Source organism: Macaca thibetana, chromosome 2, assembly GCF_024542745.1.
Source record: "Macaca thibetana thibetana isolate TM-01 chromosome 2, ASM2454274v1, whole genome shotgun sequence".
Classification (NCBI taxonomy): Eukaryota; Metazoa; Chordata; class Mammalia; order Primates; family Cercopithecidae; genus Macaca; species Macaca thibetana.
The window spans coordinates 122,991,198-123,015,444 of record NC_065579.1 but is presented as its reverse complement, the minus strand read 5'-3'; the positions used below and the strand labels follow the sequence as shown (position 1 = coordinate 123,015,444).

At 40.1% G+C, this 24,247-nt stretch overlaps 1 protein-coding gene and 1 pseudogene across 1 annotated transcript in view; one reads left to right on the top strand and one right to left on the bottom strand.

Moving 5' to 3' along the window:
* Window positions 1-24,247, bottom strand: part of ARL6IP5 (ADP ribosylation factor like GTPase 6 interacting protein 5) — an 808,776-nt gene that overhangs the window by 466,858 nt on the left and 317,671 nt on the right. The window lies entirely within an intron of this gene.
* Window positions 18,764-19,449, top strand: LOC126948992 (60S acidic ribosomal protein P0-like; annotated as a pseudogene).

Below are 24,247 nucleotides of genomic sequence, written 5' to 3'. Positions count from 1 at the left end.
GGCTGGAGTTTCAATCCTTATTTGCCATGGTATTAATGCATACTATTTTTCACAGATGAAAAGAAATGATTGTGTTGAAGAATAATTTGCCACCTCTTCTAGTGGAGTTTGATGGAACTGTTCAAAGCCATGTGATCAATGAATTATTTATAGACTACAATACTAATATCTGGTAGCAGTGCTATTGTTAAGGGTATGTCAAGCTTTCCAATAGATCCTGGCTTTTTTTTTTTTTTTCCTTCCTGAGCATGGATCCTTTGCCCGCTTAAAATTGTAACAAGTAGAAAGTTGGTAGAGAGAATGACATTTTATAACAAAAATTACCAGTGGCTCAGTAGACAGCAAAGAAAATTCCCCTTTCCCCAGTTACATTTAATCTCCAGGGACAAAAATTTGGAGGTAAGGGAATTGGTATAAACATACATTCTCTCAACATAAAGCCAAGATTGCTTAGTATCAAGAATAATGATACAATATGTTTTTATGTAAGATTTAAGGCAAGATTAACATATGAATAAAGTTCTGGGCAAGCTAATGGTTTTATCAGCTCACTTTCACACTATCTTTTTCACATTTAAGGGGGCCTTTGTCCTGTCGGAGTCAGACCTACTCCGCAAGTCCTCTCAAGACAGCATTTCCTAACATCCCTCTATCCAAACAGACTAAATTGTCCAACTTAAGGATGGGGAATATGTGGTGCTCATGGCGGTAACAGACATCACTAATCAACTGCATCACTATTACAGCACTCTGCTGCTGAACCTTCTTGGCCAAATCATACTTAAATTTTGTTAGTTATTTATGCACTGGTAGTCTTGAAGAATGCATTTTACTACCCCCATTTTATAGGAAGGGCAAACAAGTTTTCAAAAGTTACATAGCTAGGACTGGAAGCAGGGTCTAAATTCTACTTTAAAACGGTATAACAACTGTTCCAGGCATCGTGGGGATAGTGGTAGAAAAACAAAATGCTACCTAGCTTTCAATTAAGTCACAAGACCACTACTAAATATACATATATATAAAATTATATTTTATATATAAATTATATAATTATATATGTTGTATTACATATACTATATACTATATAATATAATATATAATTATATTACATATAATATATGCTATATATAATATAATATATAATTACATTACATAAGGTTCTTCAGGACTAAATAGAATTTGGACACAGAATCCATGCCTTGGGAATTTGATTTTTGAAAAAGTAGCCACTGTACATTAGAATGAATTGGATTTCACTCACTGCTCCCTAAATCCCAGTAAGCCTACAATAATCTAAGTTATGAAACATCTACCTGGAATATTGCAATAGCATTCTAATTCAGGGGTCTATGACCTGGGTCCATGCATAAATTCAGGGGGTCCTTTGAACTTGGCTGAAAAAAACACTTCATTTTCACTAGCTTTTAACTACAATTGAGCATTTTCTCCAAATATGTCTACCTGTAGCAAACCACAGAGCTATAAGTAGAATCTGTGACTTGTTACCAATAAAAATCATTAAAAAGCCGGGCGCGGTGGCTCACGCCTGTAATCCCAGCACTTTGGGAGGCCGAGGCGGGCGGATCACAAGGTCAGGAGATCGAGACCACGGTGAAACCCCGTCTCTACTAAAAATACAAAAAATTAGCCGGGCGCGGTTGTGGGCGCCTGTAGTCCCAGCTACTCGGGAGGCTGAGGCAGGAGAATGGCGTGAACCCGGGAGGCGGAGCTTGCAGTGAGCCGAGATCGCGCCACTGCACTCCAGCCTGGGCGACAGAGCGAGACTCCGTCTCAAAAAAAAAAAAAAAAAAAAAAAAAAAAAAAATCATTAAAAAAATTATACATTGGCCGGGCGCGGTGGCTCACGCCTGTAATCCCAGCACTTTGGGAGGCCGAGACGGGTAGATCACGAGGTCAGGAGATCGAGACCATCCTGGCTAACACTGTGAAACCCCGTCTCTACTAAAAAATACAAAAAATTAGCCAGGCGCGGTGGCGGGCGCCTGTAGTCCCAGCTACTCGGGAGGCTGAGGCAGGAGAATGGTGTAAACCCAGGAGGCGGAGCTTGCAGTGAGTGGAGATCGCGCCACTGCACTCCAGCCTGGCGACAGAGTGAAAAAAAATTATACATTACAGATATTGTAATGTATAATTACATTACAATAAAAAAATTATACATTACAGATATTGAAAATATCTTGAAACATAATTGTGCTCATGATGTTTTAGAAATTATGGTGGATTTATCACTAGATTCTGTAATTTAATAAATTCATGAAGAGACATATATTTTCCTAAATGGCAGTTTTCTTTCAACATTTTGCTAACTGCATTTTGTATAACCGTTTCCTTCACAATCTTGTGTATTTTTTCTACACTTGAAAACATTTTTCTGAGGAGGGGTTAGATGACAAAGGAACACAAAAAGTTTAAACGCTTGTTCTTACTTTTTCCCTTGCTTTCACCTGTACTCACCATGGTGTGTCCTGCATGCAACATCTCAGTGATTCTTGACAAAGATGAGTTTTATCACGTCTCTCTCCTGCTTTTGCCCTCCAATGGTTCTAATGAAATCTAGAGTCCTTGCCATAAGGACCTATGCAAACTGCCCCCACCTTCCCCATGTTCTCAGATCCCATCTGCCAAATCTCCCCCTCACTAATCACTTCATGTGGGACCCCCACACTGAACTCTTTGCCCTTGCCTTGTACTTGCTCTTCCCTCTGGCTGAAAACCTTGTTCCTGGTTATCCTCATGGTTCTCTCCCGACTTCCTTCAGGTCTCTGCTTAAGTGTCACTTTATCAAAGGGACCTTCTTTATTGTCTCAGTCCATTTAGTGTTGCTATAAAGGAATACCTAAGGCTTGGTAATTTACAAAGAAAAGAGGTTTATTTGGGTCATGGTTCTGCAGGCTGTACAAGAAGCATTGCACTAGCATCAGCTCCTGGTGGGAGTTTCAGAGAAAGGGGAGCCACCGTGTGCAGAGATCACAGGGCGAGAGAGGAGGCAAGAGAGCAAGCAGGGAGGCTCCAGGCTCTTTTTAACCCTTTTCCTGTTTAGAAAAAAATATATATATATGCAGCTCATTGCCAGCACTCATTTAATTTTACATAAACACACTCTTTGAGGCTGAAGTAAATCTGACTGATTTTCAATGTGAAAATAAAATACAGAAACTGTTCTTGGAGTTATGTGTCATAACTAATATCGGGATCATCTGAATCATCAGAATTGTCTATTTCAGAAACATTGGATTCATGCAATGAATTTTCAACCAACAACTGTTCAAGAATGATGTTAACATCATTGGCATGCTATGTTTTCTAGGATTTGACATTTTCAGCCATTGAGAATTACTATATTTTGTAAATGGAAGTACCACTACTGAAAACAGAATGCTATAAATAGAATGGTGTCTTTTGTTTCTAAAGTCTATTTACTAAAGTGACGTGAACATAATAACAAATGTGAAATATGTTGTGGCAAAGTTACTTTGGGGTAAATGCGGCAGCCGCAAGCACTACCTGCAAGTATTCTCAAGGCAAACGGGCAAAACGTTCACAACCAGCTCTTGCAGGTACTAACAGAGTGAGAACTCACTCATCCCCTCCCTACCCTGCCAAGGAGGATATTCATCTCTTCATGAGGGCTTCACCCCATGACCCAAACACCTCCCGTTAAGCCCCTTTTCCAATATTGGGGATCAAATTTCAACATTAGGTTTGGAGAATCAAATATCCAAACCATTGCACTTATCTTATTTAAAATGTTACTGCCAACCTCAACACTCTTTTTCCTAAACTTGTCTAATTTTTCTCATTGCTCTTATCACCATGAATGTATTGTATACTGGTGGTCATCCCACTGGACACTGGAGACTCAATTTTGTGTTAAAATAATGAACAGGTAAATGGTGTGCAGGAAAATGAACAGATAAGCAATGTACACATAAGACATGGCCACGAGATGCCCATGGGTCAAGCCAAAGATTATTCAAGGCTACTGATTATTTCTCCGGAGTCCCCTTCTGTCAGGGGAAAAGTTAAGGTGATCTGTATGGTTTGACAATAGGCCAGGCCAGGTGATTTTACTTTAGTCTTCAGTAAGGGGAACTCTGGGAGATCTGAGCAAAATCAGCATGTGGCCTGCAAGAAAGAGGTTATTGAACTGGAGCTAGCTATATGGCCTCTCAAAGGCCTGTGTTTCCCAACTATAAAATGGAGTTAATAATGCTACCTACTCCTCAGGGCAGTACAAGGGTGAAATGAGATAAAGCAGGTAAGAAGTTTAGCCCAGTGCCTGGCATGTGGTAAGTGCTCAGTAAATGTTAGTTGTCACTTTATTATTGTTTTCATTTTAGAAACGAATCATCTAGTTATACTGCTGTAAACTTTAGACTGAGGCCTCCTTGCCTAGAAGACCTCAAAATGCTTCACAGGGGTTGTGAGGCCCCCAAAAGTAAATACCAAGTACTTTTTGTCTGAGCGTATCTAGATTTTTCTGGAAAAGAGAATCTGAAGAACTCTTCCCAATGTGTCTGCTCCTCAACACCAGAGTGATCCAGCATCAGAGTGAAGACATAGAATGTGAAGAATGGCCGAGGCGGGCGGATCATGAGGTCAGGAGATCGAGGCCATCCTGGCGAACACGGTGAAACCCCGTCTCTACTAAAAATACAAAAAAATTAGCCGGGTGTGGTGGCGGGCGCCTGTAGTCCCAGCTTCTCGGGAGGCTGAGGCAGGAGAATGGCATGAACCCGGGAGGCAGCGGAGCTTGCAGTGAGTGGAGATTGCGCCACTGCACTCCAGCCTGAGCGACAGAGTGAGACTCTATCTGAAAAAAAAAAAAAAAAAAAAAAAAAAAGAATGTGAAGAATGGCATGGTGAGCTGTGAAGAATGGATGGCATGGTGAGCAATGCACAAAGGTGCTGGCTCAGCAAAACTGTTAAGCCTGAATTTAACCAAAAGTCTAGGGGAAAGTATTTGTTTTCAATGGAGCAAACACACTGTAGAATAGAACGTTAAATATTCATGGACTTGAGAGAGAAAACACTAGAGTTAAAGGAAATTTCCTACCACGGAGACTTAGGATGATGATCTCATATTCCCAGAGAGTACAGGATCACTCACATCTGCTAATGGGTGGTGGTGATAGGTACAAGATACTATAAAAGTTTGAGAAACAATAGTGATGTTTAAATTAGTGTGCATCAAAATTCTCTTGAGATGTGTATTAAGATGTGTGTTAAGATGTGTGCCAGAGATTCTGACTCAGGGGGTGAGCAGTAGATCGAAAAACCTGCATTTATAAGAAGCACCCTGTATTAGTCCATTTTCATGATACTGATAAAGACATGCTTGAGACTGAGTAATTTATAAAGAAAAAGGTTTAATGGACTCACAGTTCCACGTGCCTGGAGAGGCCTCACAATCATGGCAGAAGGCAAGAGGCACTTTTTTTTTTTTTTTTGTGATGGAGTCTCCCTCTGTCGCCCAGGCTGGAGTGCAGTGGTGTGATCTTGTCTCACTGCTAGCTCCGCCTCCTGGGTTGACGCCATTCTCCTGCCTCAGCCCCCTGAGTAGCTGGGACTACAGGGGCCTGCCACCACACCCAGCTAATTTTTTTTTTTCTGTATTTTTAGTAGAGACGGGGTTTCACCGTGTTAGCCAGGATGGTCTCAATCTCTTGACCTTGTAATCCGCCTGCCTTGGCCTCCCAAAGTGCTGGGATTACAGGCGTGAGCCACTGTACCCGGCCAAGGCACATCTTATGTGGCAGCAGATAAGAAAGAATGAGGGCCAAGTGAAAGGGGTTTCCCCTTATAAAACCATCAGCTCTCATGAGACTTATTCACTACCATGAGAACAGTATGAGAGAAACTACCCCATGATTCAATTATCTCCCACCAGGTCCCTCCAACAACATGTGGGAATTATGGGAGTTACAAAAAAAGATGAGATTTGGGTGGGAACACAGCCAAACCATATCACACTCTAAGTAATTCCAATACAGGTGGTCCAAGGCCCATTCTAAAAAAGATGAGTCAAAAGGAAAGAGGTTAGAAAACAGTCCTCTCAGCAACTTTCAGCTCAGCTCACCAGGATCAAAGAGCATAGCATTCAGGGCCAATGCTTTAGGAGAGATGTATTTGCATGGTGTATCTTTTGTATCTAAAGTGTTGGAGACCTGTGCAGTGATGGGAGGCTAATTGAGGCTTAGACATCCTTACCATTTCCTCTTTGGGAATTTGGCTCATATCCACTGAACTTCCTGTGTTTCATCCATAATCCTTTTATCTTAGAACACTTGTTTCTATGTCCAGAAATCCCCAGGTAAGTTCTGAGTTGTCTTCTGAAATCCTAGATTTGGAAGGAAGACCTAGTGAGCAAATGCTACCAAAGAAACAAAACAAAGTGTGGTAGATTATTATTCAGCAAAAAATCACTTGCTTTCACTCCTCCCTGACCTCCATAGGAGTAGTGTACATCCCAGCTTCATGGGAACTGGGCTTGTCCTGGTGATAGGCTTTGGCTAATGGAAGGTAAGTAGAAGGGACAGTGTCTGGATTCCAAGCTTATGTTGTATGATCTTCATATGTTTCTATTCATCCCTCTGTGTATTGGTTTTCTGTGGTTGCTGTAACAAATTACTGTAAACTTGATGGTATAAAATAACTGAAATTCTTTCACTGTTCTGGAGGCCAGAAGTCCAAAATCAAGAGGTCAACAAAGCTGTTCACCCTGCAGTGTGTTCCTTGGCTTGTATTTGCCTAATTCTAATCTCTGTCTTTATCTTTCCACAACCTCCTTGTACCATCTTCTCTTCTCTATCTTATAAGAACACTTACTTGGTCATTGGATATAGGACCCATATAGATTGCAAATGATTATCTCATCTTAAGATCCTGGACCTAATTACAGTTACAAAGACAGTGTCTTAGTTAGCTTGGGCTGCTATAATGAAATATCATAGACTTGGTGACTTAAACAACAGATATTTACTTTTCACACTTCCGGGGGCTGAAAAGTTCAAGATCAAGGTACAAGCAGATGCCATGTCTGGTGAAGACCCTCTTCCTGGTTTGCAGATGGCCACCTTCTTGCCATGGCCTCACATAGTGAAGACAGAGAGAGAGAGAGAGAGAGAGAGAGAGAGAGAGCTCATGTCTCTCTCTCTTCTTAAAAGGGCACCAATACCATCATTGAAACTCCACCCTCATCTAAACCTAATTACCTCCCAAAGGCCTTACCTCCAAATACTACCATATTGAGGGTTAGGGCTTAAACATACGAATTTGGGGGAAAACAAACATTCAACCTATAGAAGACTTTTTTCCTAAATAAGATCACATTTACAGGTTCAAAAGGTGTATTAGTCTATATTCACACTATTGATAAAGACATACCCAAGACTGGGTAATTTACAAAGAAAAGAGGGTTAATTGTCTCATGGTTCCACATATCTGGGAAGGCCTCACAATCATGATGGAAGGCAAGGAAGAGCAAGTCACATTTTACATGGTGGCAGCAAAGAGAGAGCTTGTGCAGGGGAACTCCTTTTTATAAAACCATCAGATTTCATGAGACTTATTCACTATCACAAGAATAGCACAGGAAAGACCCACCCCTGTGATTCAGTTACCTCCCACCAGGTCCCTCCTACCACACTTGGAAATTGTGGGAACTAAAATTCAAGATGAGATTTGGGTGGGGACACAGCCAAACCATATCAAGGAGTTTGAACACGGACATATCATTTTGTAGGGTGTGGGGACATCATTCAACTCACTATACTGGGAGTGTCTAATGTCTACAGTGAGAGGAACATGCTCCAGTTCTTCAGTCTGGGCCTCAGTAGATTTGAGCACAACCCACAGCCTGAAGCAGAGACACCTGCTCAACTGCCCAACTTGAACAGAGATAATTGCTGATTACTGTGTGCTTCTGAGACTTAGTGATAGCTTGCTGTACAGCAAAAGGTGACTAATACCCAAGGAATGAAGAGCATGCCCACTTAGTCCCCTCTTGGCAAAAGGGAATTTTGTCACAGACACAATAACAGTAAGAAGTGACTTTGTGTTATGGAAGTTATTAGGGGAGGCTGGTTTTGGTTTCTTTCACCAGATAATTTACCCCCAAATTGGCCTAAGAACATTCATTCTGCTTCAGGATTCACATATAGTGATGTAATTGCCAACTTGGAGAGAGTGGGGAAGGGAAGTGGAAATGATTTTAGCATTCCTGACTTGCATGCTCCTCAATAAAGCAACCCATGGTTGCAAATGATCATAAGACTCCTTTGGATAATTTGCATTTCTCTTTACAGACAGAACTTGGCTTTTTTTCTGAGGAAATACATTTTGATACAAAACACTTTAACCTGCATATATATATTAGCCTTGGTTCAGCCATAAGAAAGAAATTATTAGTCAGATTAGGGAAAGTAATGGATGAGCCTGTGAAAAATGGGTTTGGCACCAAGCAAACAGAAGGCAATATATGGGAATGGTTGAGGTATTCAGCAGTGGAATAAAATTACAGCCTCACTCACTCACAACCTGTGGTCCTTGCCCATGCACTGAATTAAATAAGACATTGAACTCATTTTCACAGCAACCTGTATAAATAGCTGCAGCAGATTCCATGAACTGAAAGAAGAAGCCAAATTTTGTTTAACTTTGTGTCCCCAATTCCTGGCATCAAGCCTGATGCTAACTATATGCTCAATAAGTGTTTGTTACATTGAACACATGGGAGCAAGAGTGATTCTCTTAAAATTAAGACAGACCATGTAATTCCTCCACTGAAACCTTTTAGTGGTTCACATCTCATCCAGACACAAACTCAAAGTCTTTTTGATGCCTGTCAGAACTTTGCATGGTATGATCCTGAGCTCCACTCTGACCTCATCTGTCCACTACTGTTCTACAACACACCAATTCTTCCCCAGTCACTTCATCGTCCTCTCCTTGTTTGTAAAACTCACCAAGCATTCTCTAGCTTCAGGAATTTTGCACTTCCTAACTTCTCTGCCTGGATTGCTCTCTCCCTACATATCTGCATGTCTTTTCGGTCTTTGCTCACACCATTTCCTTCTCCATTTGGCCTCCCATGACCATCATATATAAAATTGCAATTCCCAGCCTCACTCCCCAACACTTCCTGCTTCCAATCACTGCTTTATTTAGTCATTTATTCCTACTTCAATTTAACAATGAATATTGATATATTTATCTCTCTCTCTAGCTAGACTATAAACTCTTCCAAAGGAAGAGTGTGTATATATATATATAAGCTATCTATCTATCTTAAAACAGTGCCTGGCACAGAGTAGTCACACAGTAAAGATTTGTTAAATGAGTGAAAAAATGGCCGTTTGTGCCATGCATTGAGTGATTCCATGAATTTAAAAAATGCATTTTGGTAATGAATGCTGTTGTTGCATCTTAGTACCAGAACTGTCTCTTTAAAATTTACCTGAAAGGGCCCTTGTTTCTGCTGCTCTGTCTTCTGACCACACTGAGGCTTCCTGAGGTTTCCTTACATGCCCTGTCTGGCATGCCATGCCTCCTGTTTCTAGGCCATAACACTTAAAATCCACTCTCTTATAAATTTTAGGAGAAGAGCCAAGATGGCCAACTATATGCAGGCAGGAAGAACATCTCCCACAAAAAGACCAGATAGAGAAGACTGGCACACTCTGAGCAGACCTTCGGAAGGAAGGCAGTGAGAATAGACGGAGGGAGGACGCAAACCGTGAGTTGCAGGGGGAGTAAGGTAGGAACCCTACACAGGGCTGCTGAGCACCAGGACTTATTCTTGGCCGTCAGTGGCTCCTGGGGAAGGACTGAATTAAATGGGCAAAGAGTGGCCTACTCTCACCATGGACCTTCAGAATCCTAGCTGCAGGAGACTCTATGACCCCCATGGACATTTGAGCTGACAGGGACAGCTGCTTGGAGAGGTGGCAAGCACAGAACTCTAGCCTGTGTGGAGCCCAGAGGGTTTGGCATGGGAATGGCTACAGTGGAGCATGGCCAGGGATGTTCATACCCCAAGGCTTGCCATGCTCCTATAGGTGGCTTTGGCTTTTGTTGACTCTTGGACCTAGACAAGGCAGGGTGGTCTTGCCTGTGGGACAGGACCAGTCTGATCTGAGCAGCCCCCTGTTTGTAGGCATCTCCTGTGGTCTCTTCCTGGCTGTATCTGCTTGCAGCACAGCCTTGGATGCACTTTCTGGCAGCCACCACCATAGATTCTTTGCTGGTTGTCCCCGTCTAACTGTCAGAGAGTTTCAGTACATGGGTCCCAGAGGATGTGCACTTGCCCACAGCCTCCTCCCACTGCTTTGATAGCACGTGTGGACCTTACCACGCTATTGCCACCAGTGCACATGTGAACTTTGCCGCTGCTGCTCTGCCCCTGCCAGTGCAGGTATACAGTACATGTGTGCATATGGATGCCACCACCCCACATCTTCTGGTGTGTGCACACCCTCCCACACCACTGTAACCACCAGCATATGCACACAGACACCACCACATCAATGCTACTGGAGTGAGCACATGCATGTGGTCTCTACCACCTCACTACTGCCGGCATACATGCACATGAGCATGGACCCTGCTGCTACCACCCCAGTGAAGTGCTTTTGCCAGCATCTCATCAGATCATTGTTGCCAGTGGAGTGGAAACACCTCAACCCCTACAACATAGCAGGTGCTTAACCTCAAGGGGCCAGAGAATAAAGCTGTAGGCTTGGTCCCAGCCCTCCAGGGTTAGAGCACGCAGCCTAGGAGTGCTGAGCTGAGTCTTGGCCCCCAGAAATAATCCAGGAACAAAGTCAGTCAGCTGGGTTGACTCCTCAAGGGCACTGAAGAATATAAAAGCAAAAAACGCCATCCAAAGGACAGCAACATCAAATATTAAAGGAACATCAACCCACACAGATGAGAAAGAACCAGCTCAAGAACTCTGGCAACTCAAAAAGCCAGAGTGTCTGACCTCCAAACAATCACACTAGCTCTTCAGCAATGGTTCTTAACCAGGCTGAAATGGCTGAAATGACAGACATAGAATTCAGTATCTGGATAGTAACAAAGATCATTGAGATTCAGGAGAACGTTGAAACCCAATCCAAGGAATCTAAGGAATCCAATAAAATGATACAAGAGCTCAACAAAACTGATTTGATAGAGCTAAATAACTCACTATAAGAATTTCACAATACAGTCAGACACTGGATCACCTAGATTCATAAAACAAGTTCTTACATACCTATGAGGTGACTTAGATAACCACACAATAATAGTGGGAGACTTCAATGTTGCAGTGACAGTATTAGACAGATCATGGAAGCAGAAAACTAATAAATATATTTGGGACTTAAACTCGACACTTGACCAAATGGGTGTAAAAGACATCTATACAATATATGTTCTTCTCTTCTGCATGTGGCATGCACTGTAAAATCAACCAGACATTCACCCATAAAACAATTCTCAACAAATTAAAAAATACCCTAAATCATAAGAAACACGTTCTTGGACCACAGCAAAATAAAAACAGAAATTAATACTAAGATGATCTCTCAAAACCATACAATTACATGGAAATTAAACAGTCTGCTCCTGAATGACTTTTGTGTAAACAATGAAATTGGGGGGAAATCAAGAAATTATTTGAAACTAATGAGAACAAAGCTATAATATACCAGAATCTCTGAGACACATGTAAACCAATCTCAAGAGGAAAGTTTATAGCATTAAATGTTCACATCGAAAATTAGAAAGATCTCAAATTAACAACCTAATAGCACACCTATAAGAACTGGAAAAACAAGAGCAAACCAACCCCAAAGACAGCAGAAGAAAAGAAATAAGCAAAATCAAACCTGAACTGAATGAAATTGAGATGCCAAAAAATGACACCAATGACCAATGAAACCAAGAGTTTGTTTTTTGAAAGAAGAGGACTAATAGGCTGCTAGCTAGACTAATGAAGAAAAGAGAGAAGATCCAAATAAACACAATTAGAAATGACAAAGGGGACATTACTACTGACCTCATAGAAATAAAAAAAACTACTAAGAGACTACTACAAATACCTCTATGCCGACAAACTAGAAAACTTACAAGAGATGGGCAAATTCCTGGAAACATACAACCTCCCAAGATTGAATCAGGAAGAAATTGAAAAGCCTGAAGAGATCAATAATGAGTTCTGAAATTGAATCAGTAATAAAAAGTCTACCAACCAGGAAAAGCCCTGGACCAGAGAGATTCACCGCTGAATTATACCAGATGTATGAAGAAGAGCTGGTACAAATCCTATTAAAACTATTCCAACAAATTGAGAAAGAGGAACTCCACTCTAACTCATTCTATTCTATGAGGCCAGTATCATTCTGATACCAAAACCTGGCAGGGACATAACAAAAATGGAAAACTTCAGGTCAATATCCCTCATGAACATGGATCCAAAAATCCTCAACACAACACTAGCAAACTGAATCCAGCAGCACATCAAAAAGCTAATCAAACACAATCAAGTAGGTTTTATTACTGGGATGCAAGTTTGGCTCAGCATATGTAAATCAATAAATGTGATTCATCACATAAACAGAACTAAAACTAAAATCATATGATCATCTCAATAGACACAAGAAGGGCTTTTTGATAAAATTCAACATCCCTTCTTATTAAAAATCCTCAACAAATTAGGCATCGAAGGAAACTACTTCGAAATAATGAGTCTTCTATTATAAATCCACAGTCAAGAGCATACTGAATGGGCAAAAACTAGAAGCATTCTCCTTGAGAACTGTAACAAGACAAGGATGCCTGTTCTCACCACTCCTGTTCAACACAGTACTGGAAATCCCAGTCAGAGCAATCAAACAAGAGAAAGAAATAAAAGGCATCAAAATAGGAAGAACGGAAGCCAAATTACATCTCTTCATGAACAATATGATTTTATACCTAGAAAACCACATAAGCAGAGACCCAAAGCAGAGACTTTCAAAAGTCGGAATGGAAAAAAAAATTAAAAATATAATATATTGCTTTTATCTGTAGTCACCATAATTTAAAAAAAATCTCTAACTTACAAAAAAGAAAATTAACCTGAAAGGAATGCTAGTCTTCAGATAGGTGGAAGATTTGTAGGAGATAATTCTTTAAGTTGTTTGTGATTATCTTTGACAGCTGGAATAATAAATCAAAATAGTGCTAATGTGCAATATAGAGGTAGCAATTGTGTCTTAGCACTATATTACGTACCAGTCTGCAACTTTGTTTTGGTCAATAGAAAAGAACCAGATGATCATTGTGATTTATTAAATGTGTATTCTTAATTAAGATGAAAGAACTGATGCATTAATATTATCTGCTGGCTGGAAAAAAAATCCAGTGAAAGATAAACCCTTCAGATTCTGATAAAATGCTTTGGGGCAGGGACTTATGAAAAGCTAGTTCTTTTCCAATGTAGAGAAGTCGGGAGAGATACCTTAAATTCTAAGCCCTGGAATAGATTGTGGCTGCATCTCTGGCTTTACAACCAGCCATTAGAGTAGGGCCCTAAGAACCAATGACACACCTTTGGCTTTATCTTGAATGGAAAATATAGGGAACCAAGTCAATGGTTCAGAAAGTGCCATTAATGTAGCATTATCCATAAGTCAAACCACTCCCCAGGGGAAGGAACTCCAGAGTGAGAGCCTTGTCTATCTTGAATGTGTTCTATCTTGGGGTCATGATAAGAGGGGAGAGAAAAGGCTGAGATATGTACACATCCATATGTCCCTTAAATAGGCTTTTATGAATATTTGGATTAGAGAATGTTTAAATCTGGTCAATCAAATGGGTGGCTAAAGAGAACTCAAATATACTGTAAACCAAATAATTCTGAAATAATTTAAATGAGGGTGCTATGGTTTAAATGTGTACCTCAAATTTCATGTGTTGAAAACATAATCCTGGCCGAGCCTGGTGGCTCACACCTGTAATCCCAGCACTTTGGAAGGCCAAGGCAGGCAGATCACCTGAGGTCAGGAGTTCAAGACCAGCCTGCCCAACATGGCAAAACCCCATCTCTACTAAAAATACAAAAAATTAGCTGATCATGGTGGTGGGCACCTGTAATCCCAGCTACTCAGGAGGAAGGAGAATCCCAGCTACTGAGGAATGAGAATCGCTTGAACCCGGGAGGCAGAGGTTGCAGTGAGCCGAGATCCGTGAAATTCTGCCTCAAAAAAAAAAAAAAAAAAAAAAAGAAAAAAGAAAACATAATCCCCACACTCATATGTTGATTGGTTGTGGAGTCTTTGAGAGGTAATTAGGACTAGACAAAGGCTTTAGGTTAGGGCCGTCATGATAGGACTGTTGACTTTATAAAAAGAGGTCACTTAAACTGACCTGCACTCACTTGCTTTCTCACCATGTGATGCCCTATGCCATGTTATGACGCAGCAAGAAGGCCCTCACAGATGCTAGTGCCATGCTTTTGGATTTCCCAGTCTCCAGAATCATGAGTCAAATAAATTTCTGTTCATTATAAATTACCCAGTCTCAAGTATTCTGTTATAGCAACAGAAAATGACTAAGACAGAAAATTGTTACTAAGAAGTATGGTTGTTGGTATAGCAGATACTTGAAAATGTAGAAGTAGCTTGAGAACTAGGTAATTGGTAGAGGCTGAAAGACTTTGGAAGAACAAGCTAGAAAAAGCCTGAATTTTCATAAACAGAATGTTCAGAGTGATTCTGGTGAGGACTCAGAAGGATGGACTAGGAAAAGTCTGAAACTTCTTAGAGATTACTTAATTTGTGTGACCAGAATGTTGATAGAAATATGAACAGTAAAGGCCATTTTGATGAATTCTTAGATGGAAATGAAGATCAAGACATTGGAAACTGGACTAAAGGCCATCCTTGTTATTCTGTTGTAAAGAACTTAGCTGCACTGTGTCCATGCCCTAGGGCTTTATGGAAGGCAGAATTTAACAATGAGGAATAAGAATATTTGGTGGAAGAAATATCTAGGCAGGAAAACATTCAGGCTGCTGCATGGCTACTTTTAACTGCTTATAGTAAAAGAAGGAGATTAGTATTGACAGAGCAAAGTTAGAGGCTATTCATCAGGACAAAGGAACATCAATACATGATATGGAATTCAGAGAAATGCTCTTTTCCTAGAAGCAGATGAGGCAATTTTGTATTATAAAACTGAATAATAGGTGTAAGAGTCAGGAGGCCTGGATTATAGTTCCCGATATACTACTGTGGGCACATCACTTAACTACACTGAGCCTCAATTTCCTCATCTGTAAACAAAATCAATTGTATTTTCCCTGCCTACTTTGGAGGGTAATTCTTAAAATCATATAAGGACACATATGTCTGATCATTATATAAGCATAGCTTAAAAACAAGTTTTTAAAAAATAAAAAAAAAAAACCTCACAGCTTTTGTTTAAACAATCTTAATCCCATAAACCCCAGTATGGACTGACCAATCAGCCTAGCAGACAACTGGGATGGTGTGAGCAGAGGATATTTAAGTCTATCAGAAATCAGATTTCTTTTGAAACAAGTCATTGTCTTATTTCTGAAGTTGCCCATATGCTAGTAATACCACGAGATTAAAATTCACTTTTTTTAAAGTTCTCTTTTTTTTTCTTTTTTTTTTCAGGATTTAAATATTTCACAGTTGAATTTGAGGAAAAACAACTCCGTGTTCAATGTTTGTACTACTCCTTAAGGCTTCAAGTCAGCATTTAAGATACTGCCTCAAAAACCTTAATAGAAGATGAAACTATGCTAATTAGGACAATGGAAATTTACATATGTATGTGGAAGGATTCTTTGTGTATGTGTGTGCGTATTGGTGGGAATCTCTACTGGGTAGCTCCTCACTGTAGTGGGAGAAAAAATACATTAAAAATAATAAAGAGGCCGGGTGCAGTGGCTCACGCCTGTAATCCCAGCACTTTGGAAGACTGAGGCAGTTGGATCATGAGGTCAGGAGATCAAGACCATCCTGGCCAACATGGTGAAACCCCATCTCTACTAAAAATACAAAAATTAGCTGGCATGGTGGCGTGCACCTGTAGTCCCAGATACTCGAGAGACTGAGGCAAGAGAATCACTTGAACCTGGGAAGCAGAAGTTGCAGTGAGCCAAGGTTGTGCCATTGCATTCCAGGCTGGCAATAGAGCAAGACTGCATCTCTCACACACACATACAAATAATAGCAGCAGTAATAATAATAATGATAATAATAATAATAATAATGGATGCTACTTTATGAAAATATATTTAAAAGACACTATTTTCTCCTCTGCTTGGGGAACAGAGTTAAAGCTGTTCTGAGGACTCTGAAAAATTTCTCAGAGGTCTGAAGTCAACAGACACTCTCCTAGAGCCTCAGTCTCACATGTAATTCTTCTTTTCCATGCACACATGCCTCTCTGAAATGCCCTTTGAGACTCATTTTCCCTTTTAAGCCTGCCTGCATGAGGCTGCATTTCACACAGAAATTGTCACCTCTCTTTATCACTCTGTTACTCTTCCCAAGAAAAAGGGGATACTAATATTATTGGTCAGATTCTGGATTACTTTACAGAAAATTTACTATTGTATGTGGTCACTGTGAATTAAGAGGTTATACATATGGTATTGAGGTATAGTATTGAAACTCTTGAAGTTCAATGTTAAAATAGACTTTGAATGAATAAAATAAAACAGATTCTAAATCTACAGTTCTTTCCCTAATATTCATCTCAAGTCTTCAAAACTAGATTCCATGTAATAGTCAGACAATGGCAAAGTGAATTTTCTTGTTTTTCTTTTCCTCCCAGATAACTAAGTTTTATTTTCTCTGTCATTCATATCTTCAGCCCAGAAACCCAGTTCCAGACCACTGTAAGCAAGGCTATAGGTACAGATAAAATAAACTTTTTTCTTGTCTAGGAATTTATATTGTTGTTTTTATTATAGGTTACCAAAGAGTTTATTCTTCGATCTTTTGACATATTAAAAGTTAAACTTTTTCAGTTCTCTACCTCCAGCCATTCTGTCTTAGGAATGGTGGGTATTTACAGCTTTTGGCTGAAATTAGTGAGAGCAAGTTTGTTACTTGTTATCACTTTGGAGTTTATGAAATTCTTTTGAAAGTCTTCCTCTCTGAGTCAGTCAGGACCTGGGACTTTGCTTGACTCTCATGACATGGGGTATACCACATGGGAAGATAAAATACCTTAAAGTTCTGCCATTATCATCGTCTCTTTCTAAAGGATACTGACTAGGAGGCAGAGGGTGGTGCATAGGATTCATTAGACGTAACAGTTGACTGTACCTCTCACTCCGCTCCTCTCTCTTCTTTATCTTGCTTCCAAAATAAACATGCATACAATCACTGAGGGGTTTTGTTAAAATAGAGATTCTGACTCAGTAGGTTTGGAAGCCACAGATTCTGCATTTCTAACAAGTTCTCAGGTGATACAGATGTTGCTGGTCCATGGCCTACACCCAAAGACAGACCTATGGGAGGACACTTCAGCTCAGCTTGCCAGAGAGTGCCATCCTCCAGTAGTGTAGCAGTCACAAATCTACCTAATAGTCCATTGGTATTTTGATTCCTTCAGCTTCTATCCATTGTATGCACTACTTCTTCAAGCTCTTTCTGCAGAGGGATGATTGGGAAAGCAGGTAGGATCCCCGGTACAAAAACGATACCAGTTCCTTCAGGATATTACCACTCTTCCTACCAACAATTCGTTTATATTTCTAGATTTTAGAACTGCAGTAGCGAAGCTATCCTCCAGAGGATAAAGACTAGTGGCCAGAAAGATGATTACTGGTGGCCAGAAGGTGACTTTTATTACCTTTTCCTCCTTGATTTATGTTTAATTTAAATGTCTTTATCTATCCAGTCTCTATGGATGGCATCATCAGTTCGGCTGCCGATATTTTTCAAGACTTCTGTGAAGGGGCTAGTAAGAGCTTTTTTAAACTAATGATACCTGCAATAAAATAACATTCACCAACACAGCTTTAAACAAGTGGAAACTCAACAAAGCTGTAAAGGCACGTTAGCCTGTTTAACAAGGCAGGCGGGCAGGAAGGTAGAGAACTTTTCTAGTTGGATTGAGGATGCTTACAGCCTCTGTTGATGATCTGTTCCTAGGGATCAGCAATAATATTGAATTGTATTCCTTCATGGGATGATTCTTCTAAAAACACTACTAAACATTCGCGTTTCGTTAGGGACCACATGAGGTATTGTGGGAATAGGAAAGATAAACAAGACAAGCATTGGCTTTCCAGAGATCTAAACATAGGCCAGAACAGACACGTTAATGACTAGATTTTTAAAGGACTCACTGGATGCCATTAAGGTATACATCCAATAAATATTTTTTAAGCCACTACCACATTCCAGGCAAAGTGGTGAAAACAATAGACATAGTCCCTTCTTCCATTGGAGCTCATTAAATAGCCAATTACACAAATAAATATGTGATGACAAATTTATATAACTGTCCTGAAATGTAGATGGGCTGTAAGGAAGAAAAAAGAGAAACCTGGCTGAGAATAGAATTAGAGAGCGCCTCTCTGAGGAAGGGACATTTCTCCTGAGACTCTAAAGGATAAGGAGGAGTTTGCTAAGTAAAGAGATGGGAAGACCAGTACAAAGGAAAGCACAGCATGTGCTAAGGCAGGAAAGAACTTGACACATTCCAGAACTAAAAGCAGACCAGTATGGCCAGATGGTAACGAGGGAGAGAGAGAGTGGAACAAGATGAGGCTGGACAAGCAGGCAAAGAAGCTCGCGTTGAAGCACCCTGCAGGACCAGACTCAGAATTTTCTTCTAAATGCAGTGGGAAACCATGAACACAATTTGCATTTTGAGAAGTTGACTACGGCTGCAGACAGGAAAGAGGCAAAAATCTTAGCTGATGGACCAATTGGAGCCGTCAGTTGGGTCATGTTCATTATGATCTGAGTTCAGGGACAAATTGCTGGCCAGTAAGGTGCCAGCTACCACCAATGCTGGTGCCATTGCCCCATGTGAAGTCTCTGTGCCCAGAACACCATGCTGGGGCCAGAGAAGACTCCCTTCGTCCAGGCATTATGTATTACCATTAAAATCTCCAGGGGCATCGTTGAAATCCTAAGGGATGTGCAGCTCATTGAGACTGGAGACAAAGTGGGAGCCAGTGAAGCCATACTGCTGAACATCTCCTGCTATTCCTTGGGTGGATCATCAAGCAAGTGTCTGACAATGGCAGCATCTACATCCCTGAAGTGCTTGACATCACAGGGGACACTCTGCATCCTCACTTCCAGGGTGTCTGCATGGTGCCTGTGTTTGCAGATTGGTTACCCAGCTGTTGCATCAGTACCCCATTTTATCATCAATGGGTACAAAGACCTTCTTGGCTGATCCACCTGCCTTGTGGCTGCTGCCCCTGTGACCTCCACTATCACTGCTGCTCCTACTGTGGCCACAGCCACAGCCAAGTTTGAACCAAGGAGGAATTGAGAGTTGGACAAGGATATGGAGTTTGGTCTCATTGATCACCAAAAAGCAACAAACGTAGCCAGCTTTTTTTTTTTTTTCCTCAAAACCAGTAAATAAAGACTTATCTTAAAAAAATAAAAAGAAGTTTCAACACTGACTAAAGTGCCTGAGGTCAACATGGAGACAAATTTAGTCAGTATGTTTCTCTTATATTCTAAGGTGCCCTGAGGGGATGTACTTGAAGAAGAAATTTTGGAGCATGTACTTCAGAGAAGAAAGAGGATTTCAGAGATGACCTAAAAATATACAATAAGTTAATCTTAAAGTATCCTTTTGTGTAAGGCAATACACTAAGTCTTGTGGGACTTGAGTTCCCATTCCCATTTCACTATGTGTACACATGTATACATAGTACACATGTGTAAACTTGGGCCGAATGCTTATTTTTCTCATATATAAAGTAAAAACATTGATACGGTCTCTAAAGCTCCTTTCAGCTATATGCTTATTTTGTGGAGATGAACATGGGATTTGAATCAGAGGAACTGGGTCTTCTGCTCACTCCTGTGACCTTGGCCGAGTCACTTGATCTTGCTGAAACCAGGTTCCTCATTTAAAAATAGGGAAATGATGTTATCTAGAATTGCAGACCCAACATTGAACACAACTCCTGGCACTTTGTAGGAAGTATTTTGTAATGAATGAATACTTTTCTACCTTGTGAAGATTAAATGAGATCTGATGTAAGTTTGGAAACTATATAGCTCTGTTTCAATACTCACTATGAACTCAAATTTACGTTATTAAAATCTTTACTGTGTTCTGGGCTGAGCATGGCCCTTTATCCAGTATTATTTGTTCAAATGAGGGTACGTCTTCAAATTTCTTGGCACATATTAAAACAGCAGAAAGTGAGGCTTCATAAAAATGAGAGGGTATACCATTTAATGAGCTATTAAACTTCCCACCGGAAAGCCAGAAACTCAGAAGGAGTCCAAAATAGCAACTGCTACATAACCAGCCAAATAATCAGCTACATTTATGAGCCAGCAATCCATTCTTAACATGCCTACAAGATAGACAGGAGAAATAAAATAAAATAAAAAAGCCGGCTTTCGCTCAGACTTCCCTGTAAGGTAACTTTATCGATCGTCTTTAACACTTACAATTTCCAGGCAACAGTTTCTTAATATGGACTTGCAGGTTTCATATGAGAATGGCAAGTAAAGTATAAAAAGTTGCCTCTGCAGAAGAGTCAACTTTTTACACTTTAAACTATTTTACCTTTTGTTGGAATTTCTTGAAATGATGGCTTGAGTTTAAGCTGTCAATGTTATTTAAATGCCAGAGTGGTTGTTCATCCTCGCCCTCACCCCACAGTACTCCATTCTAGTTTTTCGACTGCTGCTTTCCTATTCTTAAGAGTTGCAGGGGGTACCAGCTGCGGTTCAGTTTGGCTTTGAAGTTCAGCAGACTTCCCCTGTTCCCCATGAATGATTTCTCTCATTGAGAGTTACTTTGAGCTTGAGGTAGAATTTAATGTTCTCAGAAGACTAAAAAAAAAATTCCCTTAGGTGTGTGATACGAAGAAAGAACACTGCCTCCTTATTTCTGCTCCAGTTCATCCATCTACAAGGCAGGCCAGTGGGAAGGCTGGAACAAAGTCTAGGCTAAATTAATACTCTGGTTCCAATATTTGCTATTTATATATTGCATGAGGAAACCTGCTGGTGGCCCCATGGAGTGATCTGAAAAGTAGAGGAGACAAAGATGGCTATGAGTACAAAGGGCATTCTGGACAAGAGCTAATGTTTCCTCAGGGGGAGTATGAGCCAGTAAGAACGTTAGGAAGAATATCAGCAAAAGTAGCAACAATAACAGTAATAATAAGGCAACTACCATTTAATTGAGTGCCTCCCAATGTGTCAGGCATAAAAGGTCCATCATATATATTGACTCTTGCACAGATGAGGAAATGGAGGTAAAGAGAAGGTCAGGGATTTGGCCAAATTTACTTAACTAGAATGATGAGGGACTGAGATTCAAACCCAGGTCCATCTCAGTCTACAGTCCTTTCATTTCATCAAGCTATAGGGTGTCAAGAAGGATCTCAAGAACTTTTTCATGGTGGCCTTATTTTTCTGTCCTCCCTGATTTCCAGGACTTACATGAGGGTAGATGGAGCTTGCTCAGGGCAAATGGAGTGACCATGTTTTGCTAAGAGAGTAAGGGAGCTTGGATTTTTTTTCTTGTTTAAAGCTAAAACGAATCTGAATTGTGATGTGTTGGCAAAAGGAAAGAGGAATGGTACTAAAAGTAGAGAACATCGTGGGATGTTTGCAAACTAGTAGTAGGTGCATAGGGACCCAGCACTTACATGCCACAAGAGGAAACACCAAGCCCAATGGGGCATTCAGAGCACAAATAAATTATATCTGTTTGGGTGGAAGAGATGGACTCAGAAAAGACTTCATGGAGGAGGTGGCTATGGATCTATGCTTCAAAAGGCAGAATTCTAGAAGGCAGAGATGATATTCTAAAAAGCCTAATAGTGGAATTTTTATTAGTTGCATCTCAGACTACAGAGTGATTTTTTTAGGGCAGGAGAAACTTGTATCATTAAAGCAATCTTCCTGGTCAACAAAGAAGGTCAGCCTTAGCAGTTTGCTACAGTAGATATCATAACACTCTAGTAGAAAGAGACTTGAACCTGGAGTAGAAGACCTGGTTTCACATTCTAATTCTGGCACTGAGGTGAGACTTAACCACTCTGAGACTTAATCCATCAACTACAAAATTCTGATAACTTCTACCCTGCCTTTCTCCCAGCTTGTGAAAAAGTTTGAAGTAGATGACAGTGTTGTAAATGTGAGAAATTATCATTCCATTTGGAAAGTTTACCCCTCCATTCTGGGGACAGGGTTTCCCACTGGAAATTTTTTGAGTTCCATTGGCTAACCAATTTGCTGTAGGCAATTTAATTGTCTAAGTTAAATCTCTCATGACATCTCTCATGGTGTTTGAGTTTCCTGAACTAGTAAATGATCAAGATAGAATTTAGACATTCGACTTTCTACATGTCACAATATGTCATAAAAACTCCATCACACTTGTACACGAAGCACACACGCATGTGCATGCACACATACACACACACACACACACACACACACACACACCTGCCTTCATTTGTCTTCTAGTTTCAACACCAAAAAACTAGTAAGAACATAACCTCAGTGAAAATTCAGCTTTTTAAAATGGAATAAATATGGCTTTAAGAGAAATTTAATTCATTGTGCATCTGCCACAGAAGGTGAAAGCATAATACTGTGATGGCATAAGATCATATGGGACCTAATTTCCCTCCCACAGATACTTGCTAGGGACAGGTTGTTTTTTAACTAATTTATTTATTTTAGTTGTCCTTCCACAGACTAGAGGATATAATTTCTTGGTATGGTTATTCTGTAGGCTGAGGCAAAGTTTAAGTCTCTCATGATATATCTTTCATGTGTCTACCTTCCTAGCCCGCAGTATAGTATCTGAGATGGAGCACTGAGGACAATGTAGGAGTATTAGAAATATAAAGGAGAATTATTTTGCTTATTATTTGAAGTTGTTCTGGGGTTAGCAGGTAAAGTATTGATGAGTGGATAAAGACAATATTATGTATATATATAATACACACATATATACATAATACATATATATATAATGTATACATATATACACACATACCATGGAATACTCCTCAGCCATAATGAAGAATAAAATAAAGTCTTTAGTAGCAATTTGGATGGAGCTAGAGGCCATTCTTCTAAGTGAAATAACTCAGGAATGGAAAACTAAATACCGCATGTTCTCACTTATAAGTGGGAGCTAAGCTATGGGTATGCAAAGGCATACAGAGTGATATAATGGACTTTGGAGATTCAGAAGATGGGAGGGTGGGAGAGGAGTGAAGGATAATAAAACTACATACTGGGTACAATGTATCTAGTCAAGTGATAGGTGCACGCCAATTTTAGGCTAAAATTTAACCAAAAACTACTTGTACCCCTACAACTATTGAAAAAGAGTTTAAAAAAATTAATTATGGTGAAGATGGCCATGAACACATTTAATCTACAAACTGAATTTAGACCTAAGCTTTTCCCAGACCTGTTCTCCCCAGTCAGATCCTACTCTATCAAATCCTCAAACAGGTTAAAGTTAGAGGTCTTAATAGAAAAATGGTACAAATTCTGAGCACATGGAGAATGTTTGGAGCTTTCACATATGTCTGACTCACTGCTAGGGATTTTCTAATTATGTTAAATGCAGAAGAGTTTGAAAGTCCAGGTATCTGCATAGAGACCCTGTTTTTGTTTCATCCTTTGGGGTTTCTTAAACTCGGATAAGCATACATTTGCAAAGCTGTAAACACAAAATCATGACTCTGAACTTTGAGGATAATTTGCAAGCTCTTCAAGGGTGTTTTTGATCAGTCATAACTTTTACCTTACACACTGACTCTAACACCTGTCTTTTGTCTTCCAACCAAATGAAGCGTCTGCACTAAGAATCATTGAGCTAAACAGTCCAGGACTTGAAATTTTGCTGGCAAGTAGAAGAACTGTTGATACTATGTTAGGTGACCCAGTGAGTTCAGGAGGAGAGTACTGAGATACAACCAAAGAGTTTACACAGAAACTGAAAAAGAACCTCTAGTTTGTGTTTG